The sequence below is a fragment of the Nicotiana tomentosiformis genome, chromosome 4 (genome assembly GCF_000390325.3).
Source record: "Nicotiana tomentosiformis chromosome 4, ASM39032v3, whole genome shotgun sequence".
Taxonomy (NCBI): Eukaryota; Viridiplantae; Streptophyta; class Magnoliopsida; order Solanales; family Solanaceae; genus Nicotiana; species Nicotiana tomentosiformis.
In genome coordinates, this window is record NC_090815.1 from 131,799,646 (window position 1) to 131,818,612 (window position 18,967).

Here is an 18,967-nt window from a genome sequence, read left to right on the forward strand (position 1 = left end):
CTCTGTTTATCTTGCACGATCTATTGATTTGTCTGTATCCTCTTGTCTAGCCATAACTAGACTCTTCCTGAATCAACTACTAACTACTCGTTGGCTCATTCTCATGTCAATATTCTGCGTAATCTTTCATGGGTCATTTCCTTTATCTTAACTTACGTCCCGCACTGGCTCCTTATCTATCAATAACATCTTAGGCAGGAACCCTTACCTCCTCTCCTTGACGTCGTGTTTGCATAATGTTCTGGAATCGTAGCAAATTTGCAGGACTTGAATAAGTGCAATCTTATCCCTTTCTCATTCTTATCACATTTTTCCTTTACCATTTTCATAGTTACTAGAACCACTTTATTCTAACCTAATCACATAACACCATATTCCCTCCTTTAGGGGAGCACTAAGATTTAGTGCTACGATGATCTACGTATAGATATTTTATCCTCTCATCTTTGGCATCTTTTTACATCATCGATAATCTTTACTCGCCTCGCGGTAATCCTTCAGTACCAAGGATAACGAAATTCCTCACTCGCGAGGGTGACACTTAGTGTAACTAGCACATATAGCCCCTTAAGCTTAACTTTACTCAACTTGCTTGCTTTAGGGAAGCGTCTTCCTGAATGACCATTCTCTGAATTTCTCATGAACCTTCTTTTGTTGTCCACTCTATTATCGCCGGAATAAAATCTGAAATTCTCATGATGCTGACTATTATCCAATCACTCAGTCCCTAATTCATGTTTAATTTATCTCGTTCACCAGCCCATACTGATTTCTATTGTTCTGGAGTCTAGCTTTTCCTTCCGGTAGTCGTGTTGGAGTTACGAACTTATTTCTTGAAATGAGAATATGACTTTATGGCCTATACTCTTTTGTTGTCTCAAGGCTTATCACTTCTCGTCTTTTCCTTCAATTGACTATAGACTCTGTAATACTGTCATTTTTTTGATCCACCGTTGTCATCCATGTATCATATCTTACTCATAATGCTTCATTAACCCTTTTCTTATTTCCCGCTAACATTTATGTCTATCATTTTATTCTGAAAACTCAAACAAGACATTCTTTTGCTTTTAGCTCCCCTTGCTCCATCCAGTGGCTATTGGGGTTTCTTAACATTCTCGCTCTACTAGGGATGCGAGCTACACTAAGGTAATATTTATCCCTTCCATGCATTATTCAAATCTAATTGTAATATTCTAGAGTGCACTGTCTGGGTGCCTCACAAGGAGATCTATTAGCACCTTTGTAATATCCTTATGAAATGCCAACTAACACAAACAATCCATTTACCATTTTGGGTTACTCTAACCCCAGTCAGATCCTAATATCACGTCCTTTTCTTAAACTACACATGTTAGCCCCCAATAAGGTATAACTGAGATGGGTGTGGCCAATTCTACATACGTCTATTACTGTTGAAGGTAAGTCACAATGCTTATACCTTTCTGCCGGAGTTGAAAATATCGGTAATCTTCATTAACTGGGTACCTCGTACCCTTCTCATCTTGCTCCTTTTACTTGTTGAAGCTTGTATCTATCTTCTGAACCTCTCATTGCCTTTCACCATAGAGGTGGATAGATATTCTTGCCTTAAGGCTCCTTATCAAGAAGCTTACACGTAAGGTACACAAATGTTCTGCTGAAGACCTCACATTTATCCATCATAGGAATAATGCAAACTCGAGTTTCTCTAACTCAACTCTTCCACAACTATATCTCTACCAACCATCTTTCTGGATGTAGGTATCGTCGTATTATGAATAAGATAGAGTTTAGGAAATTGAGTTCTTACAACGGAGCTCTACCACACGATCTAGAGTAAGAAGAAAGAGTGACAGTCTTAAATGCCCTATAGCTTCCTGCTTATAAGTGTGGTGCACGACACACCCATAAACAAGACTCTACTAGACACGGCTTGTAAACTCCCTAGGACAGAACTGCTCTGATACCACTTTTGTCACGCCCCGAACCAGGGGACGAGACCGGCACTCGGTGCCTCACTTATCCTTACGTACCAACTTGCGATTAAGGGACTCTGAACATATGATGTCATACTTTGGCCATGGGCCACATTGCAAGACAACTGCGAATGCTGAATAAATATCAATATAAAACTGGGCCGACAAGGTCGTCATAATTACTACAGCTGACAAACCAACCAAATATACATACAAGGCCTACTAGCCTAACATGCTGCACTAACTGACAAGATATGTCTACAAGCCTCTACTGGTGGATATACTGTGATCAGAACAGCTTCCCGACCTACTCATAACATATATACATTTATACATAATATGTACATAAAGCTCTAGACCCGGCAACTCCGAAAGGCATGGAGCTTACCGATCAAACTGAACTCGGGCAACACTTAATGAGGAGGTATACCCGTCTGTCTGTCTGAACCTGCACGCATGAAATGCAGTGCCCCCAGAAAAGGGACGTCAGTACGAAATAATGTACCAAGTATGTAAGGCACTATACTGAAAGCTGAAACTGAACTGATAATATAATAACTGAAAGCAACTGGAAGTCAATGATAATCTGAAGATATGCTTACCTGCTGATACTGACTCAACTCTCTCAATATAGTAAGTAAAATAGTTGTCTGACCTTATAAGACTCGGTATATATATAACTGCTCTGCCGTAGTAGGCTCACTCATAGGCGCTCGGCCATACTAGGCTCTGTATCTCGGCTAACTGGGCTCGCTCATAGGCGCTCGGCCACAGTAGGCTCGGTATATAACTTACCATCTGATCAGAGGTTGCCCAATAGGGGCCTGCCCATCGATTATAGCTCGATGGTAATGAAATTACTGTAATACTGTATATATAGACTCTCTGCTCTCTTGACTGGAAAAAGGAAATACTCAAATGAATATGAAGTCCCGATAAAGAGAATATTGTAACTTACAAAACTAGAAAAATATACGTAAATTTCGGGATATGAATTTTTCTTTATGCTTCGTTATCAAACTCGTGTAATTACGAGATCATGTCAAAATGAAAGAACAACTTAGCCTTAACATACCTGGAGTAGAGAAAAATCCGTATGATGTTCTTTGAAAAGGTTGCACCGTACTCCTTTAGAATCGCAAAATTTTACGTTGCTACAGTTCTAAAAATTTTCGATGGATTGGTTGAAGAATCACGTTGGTTAATGTGTAAAAATTCTCGATGGAATTGTTTAAACTTGTAGGAATTCTTAGCGTTCTGATTGTAAGGATTAGTTGAAGATTTTGTAAGAAATCTCTTTGAGATAATGTCTGATTGTAGTATTTTTGCATTGAAAATGTTAGCATGAGGTGTATTGTAATTAACACCTTAAATTGCCATCTACCCAACATGACTAATGAGTCATTTGGTTTGGGTGGTGGCTTGCTGCCACATAAGGTGGGGGAGGGATTTTTTAATCTTATCCTATAATTAATAATTAATTAGGTATTATCCCGCTACCCGATAATTAACCAATTAAACACATAATTAAGAATTATCCCAAATTACTTAAAATATTGCACATTTTTAGCATACCTTATACACCTCACTATCATGGCCATGCGGTACCTTGTATGGTACTAGTCCATAAATACCGGATATTTTAGCTCGGGCCATATTTTATCCCAAAATGTCAAACTTCGACGAAATTCATTTTCTTCGATTTGCTTACCCTCTCACCTTCACCAATTTACTCATCACTTGTTTAAAATAGCATAATGCATATAATCACGAAATAATTTCATTCCCAAACTTGCGTCAATTAACTTACGACGAAACTTTATCGTACAAAAATACGGGATGTAACAAGCCTGATCCCATAAATATCTGTATTGACCTCATTTTTCCTTCGTAGGATGTCGTGATGGCACCTAATCTCTATGACTAGGTAAGCCTAATAATTTGCGGAATAACTGAATAATAAAATTGAAGCTCGAATCTCAACATATAACATAAATCAAACTGCGATTTAAACTAGATACATCTCCCAAAACCTGGTAGAAATAAGTCATAATCTTCTAAGATTAAATACTAAGTGTCTTTATACATCAAATCTAAAGAGAATAAGGGAAATAACATAATAAGGGTCGAGGAGGGACTCCGAGGTCTGAGGATGCTGGCAGATATACCTTCAAGTCTCCACGTGCGGTCCAACTCACTGGAATCTGGTATGGTATGAAGGACGTGGAACTGCACAAAACTATATAGAAAAGTGTAGTATGAGTACACCACAACTGTACATAGTAAGTGCACAGTCTAACCTCGGTAAAGTAGTGACGAGGTCAAGTCAGGGCCCTGTTGGTTTAAAAGAAAAGTAAGGCAGAAGATATAATAATATTTGAAATGACTAAGAATTTAAACAATGAGAAACTTCATAAAATAATAGCACAACAAATAGAGGTAAACAACAGGGGCACTCCTGAGGTATCACTTCGCAACCCAAAATTAAATGCTCAACATGGGGGATCTCCAGAGGTACCGCCTCATAGTCCCAAAAGTAAATATGCAAGACAAAGGGATCTCCCGAGGTACCGCCTCGTAGTCCCAAAGTAAATATGCAAGAAAAGGGGATCTCCCAAGTAAATATTTCGTAATCCCAAAGTAAATATGCAAGAAAGGGGGATCTCCCGAGGTACCACCTCATAGTCCCAAAGTAAATATGTAACAAATAACCGAATCGAAGGAACAACGAATTTACAACAAGAATCTTACAGTTAAAGGTTTAATGCAAATCAAGGGAAGCGGGTAATTCAACTAAGCATGTTGCACAAATTTCAAGTAAGAGTTAAGGCATGTAGACATGTACTAGGCTAATCATGATCACTACATATGCTAAGGCAGCCCAGTTAAGGAATTTAGAAGAAGACAACTCAGCAAGAACCAAAAGTTCCACAATTAGTCTGTGTACTCACTCGTCACCTCGCGTACACGGAGCTCACATATCACAAATTGTTACAACAATACCAAAACCTAAGCAGATTTCTCCCACACAAGGTTAGACAAGTCACTTACCTCAAATCTCGCTCAATCAATCGATAAGGATGCCTTTCCCTCGATTTTCTGACTTCAAATGGCCCAAATCTAGCCAAAATCAATTATATGCCATGAATACAACTACAATAATCTACTTTAAATAATAAATCTACGACGTTAGCAAAGAATCAAAAAATCATCCCAAACGGTCGACCCGGGAACACGTCTCGAAATCGAGTAAAAGTCACAAAATACGAACACACATTCGATATCGAATTCACCCACACCAAAATTACCCAAATCTAATACCAAAACCTCGATTAAAATTTTAAAATTCGGCCTAAGGATCTTCCACCCTTTTTTCCCAATTTCTCAACCCAAATCCTTTAATTAAATGAAGAAACTAATGATAGATTAGTGGATATTTAATAAAACATTGAGTGTAGAACTGGTGCACTTTAGCCATTCTTTAACCTCAACTTGATCCGTTAACCATCCAAAATCAACTCGAGGCCCCCGGGACCTCAATCGAACATACCAACAAGTTCTAAAACATCATACGAACTTATTCGAGCCTATAAATTATATCAAACAACGCTAAAAACACGAATTGCGCATCGATTCAAGCCTAATGAACTTTAAAACTTCAAACTTCTACATCTGATGCTGAAACCAATCAAATCAAGTCCGATTGACCCCAAATTTTACACACACTTCACAATTGACATTACGGACCTACTCCAGCTTTTGGAATCGGAATCCAACCCTGATAACAAAAAGTCCACTCCTGGTCAAACTTTCCAAAATTCACCTAACTTTTCAACTTTTGCCAATTGACGCTAAAATGACCTACGGACCTACAATTCAACATACGAACATGATCCTAAGACCAAAATCAACCTACAGAGCTAGTGGAGCCGTCAAAACTCCATTCCGGAGTCATCTTCACACAATTCAACTACGGTCAAATTCCTAGAACTTAAGCTTCCATTTTCGGGACTAAGTGTCTCAACTCACTCCGAAACCGAAAACAAATCCTCCCGGCGAGTCACGTAACCACAAAATGAAATAGAGGAAGCAATAAATAGGGGTTCGGGGCTAATACTCTCATAACGACCGACCGGGTCGTTACATCCTCCCCCTCTTAAGTGGTGAAAAGATGAGGATAACGGCTGCGCATATCATGCTCGGTCCCCCAAGTCACCTCCTCGACCGGATGACCCCTCCACTGCACATTCACTGAAGCGGTGTCCTTTAACCTCAACTTTCAAACTTTTCATTACAAAATGGCCGCTGGCTCCTCAACATAAGATAGATCCTTGTATAAATGGACTGAGCTGAAGTCTAACAAATGAGACGGATCATTGTGATACTTCCGGAGCATAGAAACATAGAATATTAGATGAACTACAGTGAGATTAGGTGCTAGTGCAAGTTTGTAAGCTACCTCTCCAACCCTCTCAAGAATCTAAAAAGTCCTGATATACCTAGGGATCAACTTGCCCTTCCTTATGAACTTCATAACACCCTTCATTGTCAAAACCCGGAGCAAAACACGCTCCCCAACCATGAATGCAACGTCGTGAACCTTCCAATACACATAACTCTTCTGCCTGGTATCAATTTAACTTTCTCCAAGGCATCCTGAACCAAGTATGTACCCAAGGCAATCAATTTAACTTTCTCCAAGGCTCGAACCAACCCACTGGAGGCCGACATTATCTATCATACAAAGCCTCATACAACATCACTGAATGTGCGACTGATAAATGTTGTTGTAGGTAAACTCTGCAAGTGGCAAGAACTAATCCCAAGCATCCCCAAAGTCCATTGCACACACATACGAAGCATATCCTCCAATATATGAATAGTACAATCAGACTGTTCGTCCTTCTGAGGGTGAAATGATGTACTCAACTCTACCCAAGTACCCAACTCACGTTGTATGGCTCTCCAAAACTATGATGTAAAATGTGTACCCCCGTCAGAGATGATAGATATTGGTACTCCATGAAGCCTGACAATCTCGCGGATGTAAACCTGAGCTAGCTATTCTAAAGAATAAGTAGTAACCACAAGAATGAAATGAGCTGACTTGGTCAATCTATCCATAATCACCCAAACTACGTCGAACTTCCTTTGAGTTTGTGGGAGCCCAACAAAGAAATCCATAGTGATCCACTCCCATTTCCACTCCGGAATCTCTAACTTCTGAAGCAATACACCCGGTCACTGATGCTCATACTTCACCTACTGACAATTTAGGCACTGAGCTACATATTTCACTTTGTCCTTGTTCATCTGCCTCCGCCAATAGTGCTGTCTCAAATCCTGATACATCTTCGTATTAGGCACCCATAGCCTGTCATGCATCCGTAATACACCGTTATCTCCAATAGTGACTTCCTTGCGATCACCGTGATAAACTGTGTCCTTAAGGAAAAGTAGATGTGGGTCATCATATTGTCGCTCCCTAATACGATCATAAAGAGAAGACTGAGAAACCACATAAGCCAAAACTCTTCTCGGCTAGGAAACATCCAATCTGACAAATTGGTTGGCCAAGGCCTGAACATCCAAGGCTTAAGGCCTCTCTACTACTGGTAGATATGCTAAACTACCCAAACATTTTGCCTTGCGACTCAAGGCAGCGGCCACCACATTGGCCTTCCCAAGATGATAGAGAATGGTGATGTCAAAAATCCTTCAGAAACTCCAACCATCTCCGCTGCCGCAAGTTAAGATCCTTCTGTTTAAACAGATGTTGTAGGCTCCGGTGATCGGTGAAAACCTCACAAGGAACACCATACAAATAGTGCCGCTAGATCTTCAAGGGATGAACAATAGCTGCTAACTTAGGTTATGGACAGGATAGTTCTTCTCTTGTACCTTCAGCTATCTAGATGCGTAGTCCATCACCCTACCATCATGCATCAACACCGTGCCGAGACCGATGTGCGACGCATCACAATATACCGTATAGGACCCTAATTCGATAGGCAACACTAATACTGGGGTTGTAGTCCAAGCAGTTGTGAGATTTTGAAAGCTCTCCTCACACTCATCGGTCTACCTGAACGAAACACCCTTCTGGGTTTATCCGGTCATAGCTGCTGCAATAGACAAGAAATCCTCTATAAATCGACTGTAATACCCCGCCAAGCCAAGAAAACTCTGAATCTCTGTAGCTGAGCATGGTTTGGGCAAACTCTGCACCGCTTCAATCTTCTTCGAGTCTAACTTGATCCCCTTATTCGATACCATATCACCCAAAAATGCCACTGAATCTAGCCAGAATTCACATTTTGAAAAGTTTGCATACAACTTCTTTTGTCTCAAGGTCTGAAGCACATTCCTCAGGTACTGCTCATGATCCTCCCAGCTCCGGGAGCACACCAGAATGTCATCAATAAACACAATGACGAAAGAGTCAATATAGGACTGGAATACATTGTTCATCAAGTGCATGAATGTTGTTGGGGCGTTGGTCAGCCCAAAATCCATCACAAGGAACTCGTAATGACCATACCGAGTCTTAAAAGTAGTCTTCGGGATATCTGGCTCCCGAATCTTTAACTAATGATAGCTTGAACGCAAGTCGATCTTAGATAAAACTTTGGCAGCCTGAAGCTGATCAAATAGGTCATCACCCTGAACCCAAATCACTGAATCGGGTCGTATACTTTGACACGGTCATAGCACCCTAGCGCAATTGCTTAAACTCTGCGCGCTAATCATCTTTGAGACTCTAGAGAACATACTCCCTCAAGAATATATCTAAAAACTGATTCCAAATGAGTGAAGCTGCCTTACCCGAACTATCCAACTCGTATGTATGCCACCACTAAGAGGCCGCTCCACTAAGCTAGAACGTAGTGAAAGAAACCCCACTAGTCAACGCAACACTCATAGTACGGAGGATAAGGTGGCACTCCTAAAGAAAACCCTAGGTATCCTCTAACGCCAAGCCACTGAAAGTAGAAGGGTGGTACTTCTTGTACCTCTCGAGCCTGAGCTATTCCGCCTCAAAAACTGCTACCTTAACCTCGGGCTGAACTGGAGCTACCGACTGCATTGGTATGATCTCTGGAACCTGGTCGACCTAAACCTGCTTCTCTGGGGTACCAGAGATGGGAGTTTATGCTCCTCCCCCTGCCTGATGTGTAGCAAGAGCAAGTGGTATCAATCCTACCTGAGCCAAGGTGCTGAACATGCTCAGAAACTGGGCTAGAGTCTCCTGGAGGGCTGGTGCCGTAACAGGCGTCTCAGGTGCATGCCCTCCAACTGGTGCTACTAGTGGCTCCTCTATAGCAGCTCGTGTGGGTACTTTGGTTGCACCACATGGACGTCTTCGGCCTCTATTCCGGCCCCGGCGTCTCGCGGCTCTAGCAGGGGACGTGGGTGTCTGGTCATCTGATCCAGCTGTACATGCCCTCATCATCTATGAGAGAATAGAAAGAAAGGAATTTAGAATCTGAAACCCAAATTTTGCACGATAAAGAATCAAAGAAGTGAATCTTTTCCTAACAGTTTCATAGACTCCCGAAGATGATATGCATCGTAGTCCAAAAATTAAATATGCAAGACTGGGGATCTCTCGAGGTACCGCCTCGTAGTCCCAAAGTAAATATGCAAGATCAGGGGATCTCCCGAGTAAATGCCTCGTAGTCCCAAAGTAAATATGAAAGACATGGGGATCTCCCGAGGTACCGCCTCAAAGTCCCAAAGTAAATACGCAACAGATAACCGAACTGAAGGAACAACGCATTTATAGCAAGAATCATACAGTTAAAGGTTTAATGCAAATCAAGAGAAGCAGGTAATTCAACTAAGCATGTTGCACAAATTGAAAGTAAGAGTTAAGGCACGTAGACATACGATACTAGGCTAATCACGATCACTACATATGTTAAAGCAGCTTAGTTAAAGAATTTAGAAGAAGGCAACTCAACAAGAACTGAAATTTTTACAATTAGCAAGTGTACGCACTCGCCACCTCACGTACACGGCGCTCACATATCACAAATTGTTACAACAATACCAAAACCTAAGGGGATTTCCCCCACACAAGGTTAGCCAAGTCACTTACCTCAAATCTCGCTCAATCAATCGATAAGGATGTCTTTCCCTCAATTTTCCGACTCCAAATGGCCCAAATCTAGCCAAAAGCAATTACATACCATGAATACAACTACAAGAAACTAATTTAAATAATAAATCTACGACGTTAGCAAAGAATAAAAAAATCTCCCCAAACAGTTGACCTTGGAACACGTCTCAGAATCGGGTAAAAGTTACAAATTACGAACATCTATTCAATATCGAGTTCACCCATATAAAAATTATACAAATTCGATACCAAAACCTTGATTAAAATCTCAAAATTCGACCTAAGGATCTTCCACCTTTTCCCCCAATTTCTCAACCCAAATCATTAATTAAATGAAGAAATTAATGATAGATTAGTGGATATTAATCAAAAATGAGTGTATAATCCATACCCAAATGTTTCCTTTGAACATCGCTCAAAATGTTTCCTCAATCCGAGCTCTCTACGTGCTAAAATAAAAATGAGATCAAAACATCATTTTTTCCCCTCTTTCTGCCTAGTCAAACCGTATCTGCGGCCCAAGAATCGCTCCTGTGATGCCACTTTTGCGGCAAAAACCTCTGCTTCTGTGGAATCACTTAAGTTCCCCAGGTCCCGCACCTATGATCCAGGTTCTGTACCTGCGGACGAGCTTTTGCGGCCCTTGATCCGCTTCTGCGATCAACAGGCCTCCCAGGCCTTTTCGCTTCTACACTCATTCCTCCGCAAAAGTGACTCCGCTTCTGCGGCCTTCATGTCGCACCTGCGACCATTTTCCACCTTCTCCAGTTCCTCTTCTACGCTTATCCTCACACTTTTGTGGCCCCGCACCTACAGTCAATCTTGTGCAAGTGCAGTTGCACCAGAACTGGTGTACTTCAGCTATTCTTTAACCTCAACTTGATCAGTTAACCATCAAAAATCTACCCGAGGCCCCTAAGAACTCAACCGAACATACCAACAAGTCCTAAACCATCATACAAACTTAGTCGAGTCTTTTTATCACATCAAATAACACTAAAAGCACGAATTGAGAATCGATTCAAGCCTAATGAACTTTAAAACTTCAAACTTCTACATCATATGCCGAAACGTATCAAATCAAGTCCGATTGACCCCAAATTTTGCACACACGTCACAATTGACATTAAGGACCTACTCCAACTTTCAGATTTGGAATCCGACCCTGATATCAAAAGTCCACTCATGTTCAAACTTTTCAAAATTCACCCAACTTTCCAACTTTTGCCAATTGACGCTAAAATGACCTGCGGGCCTCCAATTCAACATTTGAATACACTCTTAAGACCAAAATCACCCTACGAAGCTAGTGGAACCGTCAAAATACCATTCTGGAGTCGTGTTCACACGATTCAACTACGGTCAAATTCCTAGAACTTAAGCTTCCATTTTAGGAACTAAGTGTCCCAATTCACTCCGAAACCAAAAACAAATCCTCCAGATGAGTCACATAACCACAAAATGAAATAGAGAAAGCAGTAAATAGGGGTTCATGGCTAGTACTCTCAAAATGACCGGCTGAGTCGTTACAATATTACTCACAATATCCAGTTTCTCGGGCTCACAATGACATAAAAATCAACCTAACATGATGATATGATGTATCAATGAATGACAAGAGAAACTGAGATATGATGTGCAAATAATAGATGTGACACAGTATGAAATTTACATTTTTAAACATTTAATTCAACAACAATACGACCTCTGTGGGTCAAAACAATATCGGCACGTAGCCTAAACGTGATCTTTAATACGAGTCTTAACTCGATTCCTCTAACACGTGGAGGATATGGGGATAATGATCATTAATTGATTATGAAACTCCATAGAAAAACAATTAAGTCGCAATTTCTATAGTGCACGTCCACACGCACGTCACCTAGCATGTGCGTCACCTACAAACAATTCATATAACATGTAATTCAGGGATTCATACCCTCAGAACCAAGTTTAACAATGTTGCTTACCTCAAACCGTGAAATTTTGTATTCCAATAAGCCTTTGCCTCGTGAATTTGTCTTTTAATACCTCGTATCTAGTCACAATTAATTCGATACAGTCAACACAAATTATAGGAATCAATTCCATATGAAAATACTAAAATTTCCAACAAAAATCCGAAATTCAACTCAAAAATCGTCAGTGGGGCCCACATCTCGGAACACGACAAAAGTTATAAAATATGAACACCCATTCAACCACGAGTCCAACCATACCAAATTTACCAAATTCTGACATCAAGTCGACCACCCAATCTCAAATCTTATTTTCAAATCTTTAGGCCCAATTTCTCGAATTACACCGCAAAAACACATAATTTAGTCGTAATACTCTATGAAAATTTAATATTATTGACTAACAATGATCACAAGTGACTTACCTCAAGATTTCCCATGAATTCTCTATGATTAATCACCCCAAACCGTGCTTGAAAGGTCCAAAAAAGGCAAAACATACGGAACTCCTTCGAAATGTATACTGCCGAAAGGTTCCGCACCTGCGACTCACTTAGCGGCTTCTGCGGTCTCGCGGGTGCGAGAAACCAACAGCTTATGCGGTTTTCCAAGGCTTCCACTGCCTCTGCTTCTGCAACCTTGATGTCGCTTCTACGGGCTCGCTTCTGCGAGACCCGGACCGCTTCTGCGAACTTTGCGCTTCTGCGATTCCCCATCCGCAATTGCACTCACACAGGAGTAGAAATTCCCTCACACCTGTGACCACGACATAACCATACCCTTGCTCTCTTCTGCGATTGCCAAGCTCGCTTCTGCGTGCTCACACCTACGAGCAACATTCTGCATGTGCAATTGCACGAGAAGGCAAAATTTTCCAGCAGCTGTTTAAGCCCAAATTTTGATTTGTTAACCATCCGAGACTCACCCGAGGCCCACGGGACCTCGACCAAATATACAAAGAAGTCATAAAACATCATACAAACTTATTTGAGGCCTCAAATCAAATCAAACAACGCTAAAACCACAAATCACACCCCAATTCAAGCTTAATAAAAACTAATGAATTCCAACTTCTACATTTGATGATGAAACCTATCAAATCAAGTCTGATTGACCTCAAATTTTCACACAAGTCCTAAATGACATAACGAACCTATTCAAATTTCTAGAATCGAATTCCGACCCCGATATCAAAAAGTTAACTCCCGGTCAAACTCACAAGCTTTCAATTTTTTTGTTTTCGTCATTTCAAGCCTAATTTAACTATAGACTTCCAAATATTTTTTCCGGACACACTTCAAAGTCTAAAATCACCATACGGAGCTATTTAAATAATCAAAACACTATTCTGGGATCGTTTACACATAAGTCAATATCTAGTCAATCTTTTCAACTTAAATTTTCATCCTTGAGACTAAGGGTCTCAATTCATTCCGATGTCTCACCGTACCCGAACCACTATCCCGGCAAGTCACATAACAACTATAAAGTACAAAATGAGTAGTAAATTAAGGAACGAGACTTTAATACTCAAAATGACCGGCCAGGTCGTTACATTAAATAATTGAAGCATGCCACCTAGTGATAAATATTTTCCCTTCCATTTACAATATTTCTCATATTTTTCACGACTCTAGTCCATATCTTATAAGCTTTACGATTATCTGCATTCACTAAAATGATGATTGATTGTAATGTTCTAAAGCTGTAATTCATGATCTCTTGTACATATTCCACCTCATTTACGGGTGGATTTCACCTTTCTCAGATTGAAGACCATAAATCAACTAGAATGATATTACTTTTCCTTAGCATCATCAATTAAAGAGGAGAGTGTAATCTACATAATAAATCTTAGAGATAGTAAACTTGCCCTTGAGAATTAGTTATAAAAAACAATTATCCAACTTCATAGAAATTAACTCTCGTCCAACTTTGTTGCTTTGCAATATTTACATTCTACCAAGGTTTTCCATAATCAAATAACAAGTACAAGGGAACCAGAGGCTATAACGACCCGGCCGGTCATTTTGAGAATTTAAGTCCCGTTCGGCGGCATAAGGCCCTAAGCAGCTTCGTATTATGTGTATTAACTTCTGTTGGGTCATTCTGGACTTAGGGGCGTGTCCGGATTGTATTTTGGAGGTATGTAGGTCATTTAGGCTTGAAATGGCAAAAGTCGAATATTTTGGAGATTTTGATCGGTAGTGGACTTTTTGATATCGGGGTTAGAATCTGATTCCGAAAGTTGGAATAGGTTCGTAATGATGAATATTACGTGTGTGCAAAATTTGGGGTCAATAGGATGTGATTTGATAGTTTTCGGCATCGGTTGTATAAATTTGAAGTTTCAAGTTCATTAAGTTATAATTGGAGGGTGACTCATGTTTTTAGCACTATTGGATGTGATTTGACGGCTTGACTAAGTTCGTATGGTGATTTAGGACTAGTTGGTAAGTTTGGTTGAGGTCCCGGGGTCCTCGGGTGTGTTTCGGATGCTTAACGGATTGAGTTTTGGACTTATGCAATTGTTGAAGCTATCTAAGTTCTGGTGTTTTTGCACCTGCGGTGGGGAGACCACAGGTGTAGGTGCGGGATCGCAAGTGCGGAGAGGCAAGTGCAGAAGTGTAGAGAAGAGGAGTTGCCTAGGGTCACAGGTACGACGGAGGTGCCGCATATGCGATGCCCACAGAAACGCTCAACGACCCGCAGAAGCGGAAGAAGATCGCATAAGCGGACGCTGAGTTTTTAAGTGGAATCTGCACCTGCGATGGGAATTTCGCAGGTGCGATTCTTGGTCTGCAGGTGGGAAATCGTTGGGCAGTAAAAGGGCTAAGTGCGAGGGTTTGATTTCATTCTCCATTTCTGGACCTAGAGAGCTCAGATTGAGGCGTAATTTCGAGGGATATTCTGAGAAAGCTTGTGGGTAACTATTCTTAACTCTTTTAAGATTATATCACATTAATCTATAGTTGATTCCACCCTTTAATTAAGGATTTGAGTTGAAAATTGGGTAAAAATGGTAGAAACTTCCTAGACTAAGTTTTTGAGATTTGGAAGGCGATTTGAGGTGGGATTTGATAAATTCTTATATGGTTGGGCTCGTGAGTGAATGGGTGTTCGTATTTTATGACTTTTATCCGATTCCAAGACATGGGCCCTGGGAGACCTTTTGGGGCGATTTTCTAAATTCTTGCTTTAGCTTTGATTTCATTAATGAGATTAGTTTATTATAGTTGTATCTATGGTATATAATTGATTTTGGGTAGATTTGGGCCATCCGAAGTCGGATATTCGTGGAAAGGCATCGTTACCAATTGATTGAGCTTGGTTCGAGGTAAGTATCTTGTCAAACCTTGTGTGGGGGAACTACCCCTTAGGATTTGAGTCTTCTGTGCTAATAGTAGTCCGTGTACGCGAGGTGAAAAGCACGTGCTCAGACTTATTTATGGAAAATTGGACTTTTAGGGTTCTTAGGCCCTTATATTCACTGAATATGCAATTGTTCTTGTTATGATTACACTTCTTAATTACTAGTTTCACCTCTACCTGCTTAATTAGAATTAATTGCTTCATGATTCACTCTTATTGCTTATTTGATTCATACGTGCCTTAAATGAAATTGTTACATTTCTATTTCCATGTTATCATTTCCCTAACTGCTTATCTTTATTTGAAATTATTATTATCTCTTCTGTAATTGTTTAGTGGTACACTTACCTATGTGAGCTTTATCTTGTGGAAAGTTGTGTGAAAACATTCTACGTGTTGTCCATTTCTTTTCTTGTACTTACTAGATGGCATGAACTATGTTAGGACACTTTAACAAGCATACACATAGTTGAGCACTCTTATTCGTTAAGAAGTTTTCTTGATATTGTTGATTATAGATGAACACCCGTGTTTACTTGCCTTCTATGTGGGAATGGCTCTATTTGGCACGTGAGTCGTCAGTGCAGTTATGAGGTGTAATGAGGGCACATGATGCCAAGTGTTAGGGTTCAGGTATTGGAACCCGTGAGTTGTGAATAGTATGAGGTTCGGTACCTCGTGGAATTTATTGACTAAAACCCAGTGTGAAAGTTATCGTATTGTTGAGTTATTACTTGTCATTTCTTTGTCTATGATTATCGGACTTAGGTTGTGTTTCCGTTCATTCTTCTATGTCATTATTATGGTGTTCTGCAGATAGTTGTTGTTTTCATTCCTTATTGCAATTGCCGTATTAACTGCCACTTCGCGTAGTCTTTATGTAGATATCATACTCTGTTGTTTCTATACTTATACTTGTTCAGGTTATTTAGTCCTGTAGGTGTCTTGACTGTCGCTCGTCACTACTCCACTGAGGTTAGTCTTGATACTTGCTGGGTACTATCGTGGTGTACTCATACTACACTTCTGCACTTATTTGTGCAGATCCAGGTATTTCGAGGTTAGTTGATTATTAGCTAGCTGTACGGACTGTTGTTGTGGAGACTCAAGGTAAACCTGTTGCTGCGTTCGCAGGCTTCGGAGTCACCTTGTTATTTATATTCATATTGTTACTTTTTTTCAAATAGTTGTGTTTAGAAAAAATGTGGCAAACTCTGTAGAGCTTATGACTTGTACTACCTGTTTTGGGAATTATAAGTTTTATAGAGATTTCCATTTCAAAAATAGTTAGATGTTATTTATTGTTGTTATTCCGTAAATGTTAGGCTTACCTAGTCCCTAAGACTAGGTGTCATCGATATCCAACGGAGAGAAAATTGGGTTGTGACAAGTTGGTATCAGAGCTCTAGGTTCATAGGTGCTACGAGTCATAAGCGAGCTTAGTAGAGTCTTGCGGATCGGTACAGAGACGTCTGTACTTATCTTCGAGAGGCTATGGAACTATTAGGACAGTTTCACTTCCTTCATTCCTATAGTGCGAGTTCATTGGTCTCGAAGTTGAACTTTTATCATACCATTATCTCACAGATGGTGAGGACACGAGCTGCAGTAGTTGATGACGTTATCCCCGGAGTAGATGTCGCTAGGGGTAGAGGCAGAGGCCGACGAGGATCATGTGCCACAGTTAGGGCACCTACCATAGCAGCAGTTGAGGAGCCACCAGTAGTTCCAGTTGGGGGGGCAGGTACCGGAGGCGCCTGTTGTTACCCCTGGACTTTAGGAGACCTTAGCATAGTTCCTGAGCATGTTTGGTATATTGACTCAGGCGGGGTTGATTCTGGTTGTACCAGCAATTTCACAGACATGGGGAGGAGCTCAGACTCCCGCCGCCCACACTCTACAATAGCGAGTTCATGTTGGTCGGGTTCCAGGTGTCATGGCGACACAGCCTGTGGTCCTAGTTTAGCCCGTGGTTAGGGCAGCAACATCTAAGGAAGAACAGCTTAGACTTGAGAGGTACAAGAAGTACCACCCTCCTACCTTCAGTGGATTGGTGACAGATGATGCCCAGGGTTTTCTGGAGGAGTGTCACCGCATTCTCCATACTATGGGTATTGTGGAGACGAGAGAGGTTGATTTTACTATGTTCCAGATCAGGGGAGCGGCTTATCAGTGGTGGCGAGCGTATGAGTTAGGTAGCCCAGTCGAGTCAGCTTCACTTACATGGGTTCAGTTTTCGGAGATGTTCCTGAGAAAGTTTGTACCTTAGTCCCTTCGAGATGCATGGCGCGTGGAGTTTGAGAAGTTGCGCCAAGGCACCATGTCAGTGTCAGAGTATGCCATTAGATTTAGTGATTTGGCCAGCCATGCACCTCTATTGCACTTCAGGCTTCGCATAGTGTTTCAGGTGCTCATGGGTCTCAGAATACCCATACCGCACAGTTCCCACAGCCACGCTAGCAAAGAGGTTGCTTCGAGTATAGAGATACCAGCCACAGGGTGAGATATTGTCCTAGACTCCGGACAGGTGTGTCACAGCGGAGTATTCAGGCGAGTAGAAGGTGCCCAAGAGGGGAAGGCCCGACCCGTTAATGTGTTTCATATAGTAGGCTTGAGGCCACTGCGCCAGATGATGTCATATAGGTATGCTTTTGATTTGCTATAGAGGGTCACCATTCATATTTTGATTCGGTTCTGCTTATCGGGGCGAGTTCCCCTATTTGTTGTCCTACCTATGGTGGAGTTCATGACCTAGTATTATGTTTATGTGTTTTCCCTTGTTGAGAGATTCTATGAGTGATAGACGTGTCTATCATTGTTTTAATTCATTATTGAAAGTTATGAGACTAGAAGTGAATTCATGCTGTCTATTATGGCAGGTTTGATGTGATTCCTGAGTAATTTGGTTACGATTTGTGATTTAATACTCTATCAGGTGAGAGTTCAATAAGTGTTGTGATTTTATTGGCAGAATTGAGTTAGTGAAAGATTTAAATTGGTATAATGTGTATTCGGCTTGTGATTTAGAGATGAGGGTGAGACCCTCGCGATTCCATATGATATGATATGTTTGAGCTGAGCTGTGTGCCGCGGTGGAGGTTATATTAGGATGCGATTCTTGTAATTTGTTCATATACTTTGGTTTTTCCTTTTAAATTGATTAGTAGGATGGTACTGATAGAGAGTTGTACCTGTTGGGCTTGTTTGATATTTCTCTTATGTATTTCTCTTTACATATTCAGTCATTTTTCATCCTGTGCTTCTTGAGTTTTAGCTTGTGGGGTGTATACCCGGTGGTGTTAGTTGTGACTTGTTGATTCGGGTGTATAGTTAAGAGGTCTTCATGTTTTTTGAATCGTTGACAGTGTTATGGAGGTTTTAAATAGGGTTCTAACGGATATGAGGCTAATTGTTGGTGTTGGTTTTGATTACGGGAAGCTATTGTGATCAAAAATGTTATTATGGGATTATGTGTGGCGTGTCATGTTGAGTGGTCGTACCTTGTGGGTGTAGGCATGAGTTGTTGCAGATGGTTGAGACTGATACCGGGCATGGAT